General features: G+C 36.6%; 1 pseudogene; it reads right to left on the reverse strand.

Annotated features, from left to right (window-relative positions):
• Positions 1-2528: 2528 nt before the first annotated feature.
• Positions 2529-4441, reverse strand: LOC128922815 (gustatory and odorant receptor 21a-like; annotated as a pseudogene).
• Between the last annotated feature and the right edge of the window lie 486 nt (positions 4442-4927).

A 4927-nucleotide genomic window follows, 5' to 3' on the forward strand; every position in this document is an offset into this window, starting at 1 on the left:
GGATGTTATTGCGGCGTGTTTTATTTCGACATTTCTATTCACAATAGTATAAGTATAAACTTTGCAGAAAATTTAATTTTGACAGAAATTAAAGCTTTTTCAAATCTGATATAAATAGGTACGAACTTAAATGTTATAGATTTATGAATTTAGACCATGAATGCTGTACTTTGGTTTGGTGGTATGTTGTCGCAGGCCTTTATGTCCACATAATTAAATTTTTCTTTCTTGTGCTGCATAATTTAGCAGCTCTTCTTTGGTTAGGAAAACATAAACTCGGACCAAGTTTTGTTTGAGATAATTTTAGAATTATTCTTTAACTTGTAGGCAAATGTTGTTGTTGCTGAGGTAGATAAAAAATGCGTGGCCATTTGATTCCTTAAGTTCCACATAGTCTTTTTGTTGCCTCTAAGTAGTTGATTTATGCTTATCATTCAGTATAATTATTTTTATTACGTGATGAAATCTTCTCGAAAATTCCGCAAATTTGCTTGCTGGGTAATTCATATTTACGCAGGTGGTATCTGGTCATGACATCAGAACGGTAATCGACTGCCAGACATGTCGACGTGGTGACAGCTAAATGTATGATGTGTTGACGAACAAAAAATTGCCGCAAAAATCCAAATACCTGGAGAATATAAAAGAAAATGAAAAATATATCAATACGAATAAAAGATCAAAACTTCGACAACAACGCGGAAAAATAAATATTGGTACTCAAGTACTCATTGGTAGACTCAGTTAAAGCTGATGACACAGGCATCATTGGTGGTGTCAGACCTCAAGGAGAGTAGCTCTGCCAGGTGCGCGCCAAGTGCTGTCAATGTTTCTGGTCTTGCATGTTCGTTTTGCGCTTGGTTAATGATTGCATATTATTGTTGCTACCATTTTTTCACCATATTGTAGTTGTTCTTTGCCACCTGGAAAATTGCCTGGTGTTATAACACATTTTTAAAATGAAATAAACGAAGGGCGGTTTATATATACACGCACATATGTGAGTACTTTGGAGGTGGGAAAATGCCGAAAATTATCGATATCCAGCACCATTTTACTTTACAAGATTTTTAATGTATTAAAGTGTTTTGGGGTTTGGGGTGTGGTTTGCTGTCACTATCGCTGTCAAATATCCCCCTCCCCCCTTCTGTACACCATTTCAGTTTCATAGATTTATTTTTGGCTTAGTTATAACCCTTTATCGATTTCAAACAACAATCGTTAGGTGGACAAAACTATTACACTCTGTGCAACATGTTGCGAGAGTATAATTAAGTTCTGTTAATTAAAGTGTATGAAGAAATTTATACCACTGTTCCTCCTCAAGTGGTGACGTGCAAGAAATTTAAATGTTATAGATGCCAATTAATATAAGTTTGACAAATGAACCGACTTGTACAAACACAACCTCCTTTGAAATGTTAGCGACCACTTTGCAAACGATTTCAACTCAATTTTCAAACGATTAAACGTCATTGAAGTACAACACATCATTAAATGAAAACATATTCATATATATATGTCTGTACATGTGTGCGAGTAAACGTATCGCAACACGATGCCACAAGCTATTAAATAAAATCAAAAAAAGTGTACAGACACTAGGATGTGGTATGGCATTTGTCAATGGCAAATACGAGTGTAAAGGAGCAATTGAACTCAAATTACGGAGAATTCCAGTAGGTATCATAATTTGTATATGAACTTAGTGCTCTCGTACAGTAGTGGATTTTCTCTGTATGTGAAATGTAAGTTCCGATTGCCTAAATATTATCCTTTTCGTTTGTAGTAAAACTCAAAGTTTAGTAAAATAATGAAAATAAGACCTATGCTAGATTTTGGTGGTGATTAGAAATACTGATGGAAATTTAGAACATATTAATTAACATAATTTTTTAAATATTTATCAAGAAGCAATGTTCTACCCACTGTTCTCCACTGCGTCAACTAAATGTTCAATTTTGGGAATAAAACATCAGGTAAACAGGCATATGTGTATAATTTTGTAAAATATTGTTTGCGTATTGCCCCTCTGAGCACAAGTCTGAGTATGAAGTTCATGAATAATTTACGAAGTTGAAACTTTTTCCGGCGATAAGCAAATGTGTATTGTAATTATGTATAGCTGTATTTACTTCATAACCCATCAATTGCCAACTATTATTTACTAAACTACTAGCAGAAAACGTCTACCGCTTATCCTTCTTACTCATTTATCGTTTCGTTGCTACGAAAGCCATTACATTTGCTCCCCAGGATATCAATTCACATATCTCTTTACGCTCAGGTATCCACCTATATTATTCCTTACGACCACAATCCCTTTTAATCTTAATTGATGAGTTTTTAATTAATTGGCTTGCCTGCCACATTAAAGTTTCTGCTTGGAAGGTTGCCTATCCAAATATTTGAGAATATTTTTTTTTCAGTCGAAAATTTTATCAATTTCTAATTAAGCGGACACGTAAAGGTAAATAGTGCACTCTTTTATAATAGTGTAGTTACCTACCTCATTCACTGACATAAGCTCCACTTCTACGATAATTGCTCACTCTTCACTTTTACCTTACTGTTGGAACAACCACTAATGAATTTCAATAAGAAGAATATCAAAAAAAAAAAACTAACCGAACAAAGTTTGAATTTAAATTTTAATATTAATTAATCAATTATTAATGGGCCTGGTAGTAAAAAAATCAAAGGACGAACAAAGCCAACTGAACTTTTAATACACAAATTATCCGCTAAATTCTACACTAAAAAGCTTTACAAATTATTCATTCCTCCATTAGTGACTCCATTCTGCTCTGTTTCATTGAGTAACTCCGTTGTTCGGTAATTTTGAATTGCAACAAAACCACCAAGTAAGTAGCCATGAATGAAATATTCTGCAAAATATAAATTTCTTCCATTAAGTTTATCTTTCAAGAAGAAAACATATATACTCAACGTACTGACGTGATTAGTCCTCTGTTAATATTATCGTAACCGTCCAAATTCATTATCGGCGCATTCTTTGTTATAGCCATTAGAAACATTTCCACCTCTTCTTGATAACGATAACGAAGAGACCAACTTCTTTATTTGTTGCACCATGATCCATAATCTCACTCAGTGAACCATAAGTTGCAATGATGGTTGTGAAGAAAACTACCAGACAGTACATGCCATACATATTGGAGTAGGCGCGACCTGGAAAAGAGAGTGGAGATGGAAAAGATGAGAAATCAAAGAGTAAGGGAGAGCTTGGATGGGTTGCCCTAGTGGGATGCATCCGTTCCTTACTTTGGTGTTTCGGATAAGTATTGAAATCTTGATTCGATGTTTATGAATAAGATCTTTCACAGGGGTAGACCACGTATTTACTGATATTGTGAATATCGTCGTCTACTTTACCTAGTTGCTGCATCATGTTATTTAGATCAACCCAAAGATGGCGATATTCGGTGAGCTTCTTCGCTGGTTTATCACCCATCATTGTTAATTCCAGCGAGGCGGATAGAGCGCGACTAGAGGTACCAAAAGCTGTGCAGTTAATATACCTATAGAGTGAACATGCAATGACTAATCTCAAGGAGAAGACAAGCTCAACTTACCACAAGCTGCAGAAACCGTTTAGCATAGCAATAATTGGATAGTAGGCGAAAGTGTACCACAACTTGAAATCGGGCTGCAAATAGTATTGCGACAAATTGATCGCAATACTCACACCCCACGAGAAGAAACACAAACTCCAGGTTAGCGGATATAGATTGGGGAATACGATCGGTGAGCCGGTCACTTTCAAGAACTTCAATTGATAATTTGTCCACATATTCTTGAAGATTGCCACCTGCGGTCCGTGACGCCAACTTGCAACCGGCAAAAGGAAATCCGTAAACAATAAACTTATGAAGATCACATTGTAGATTGCCTCGTCAAAGCGCCGATCGGAGTCGTTGAGAAATGCGTTCACGCGCTCCCGCAACACCAATACCACTCTCGTAGTTTGCATAGCGAAAACGCATATGGCCCAAAAGATCTGCTTTGATGTCCATGAATAGCCGGTGCTCGGCAAACCAGGCTTCTCCGGATTGCGATGTATCGGCATAACGCCCATTATTTGGAACAGCACCAGCAGACTTTTAGTAGTGTGATACAATGAATCGTGTTTACCCAGCAGCACAGGGTCGTCGATATCCTCGAACTTACGCACAAATAGGTCAGTACTGATCGTATTGTTTTCGGCGAGTATTTCCAGTTTCCTCGAGGAATTCGCGTTGATTGGGATTCAGCACTGGCGTGATCTTCATCGGTGGCGAGCCTTTGCGAGTCGCTATCGCCCAGTAATCCATGTTTTGGTGTATAAGCAAAAAGCAGAAAGTAGGAGTCCTAAAATTTCCTTGACCCGAGCGTTTTCCACCAGTTTTCAGAAATTACTGCGAAGCTTGTCAATTGCTTACACTGCTTTATATACCCTAAACAAATAATATATAATTTCTTATTACCTTAAGTTATTTAATTATTTATGCACATCAAATAAAAGAATTGCATAAGTTTACTTTTTGTTTACTCTATTGAGTGAGAAAGTTCGATAGTTTCGCTTAAGTTTAGTTTTCTAAGTCAACACTTTGCAGAATGAAATACAGGTGGTAGTAAGTTCTATCTTAAATTGTAAGAAAGGTAACATTTCATACTGGACCGAACGCTGTCACTAGCTTTTGAAATGTAATTACATGGGTTTTACATTAAATAAGACCCTGAACAGGACAGCTCTGAACTTCGACAAAATGTAATTCTTCTTAGTCGCCGTCCAGTTGCTGGAGGCTTTCAGGAAATCGGTTTGTAGATGAAAGATTCATTATGGCATTCAACGTCTCAGTGATGTCAATTGACATCTCGCGATTTGATGCCGACTTTGTTTCCGATTTTGTGCGAACTGTGAGTT

Source organism: Zeugodacus cucurbitae, chromosome 6, assembly GCF_028554725.1.
Source record: "Zeugodacus cucurbitae isolate PBARC_wt_2022May chromosome 6, idZeuCucr1.2, whole genome shotgun sequence".
In the NCBI taxonomy this organism is placed as follows: Eukaryota; Metazoa; Arthropoda; class Insecta; order Diptera; family Tephritidae; genus Zeugodacus; species Zeugodacus cucurbitae.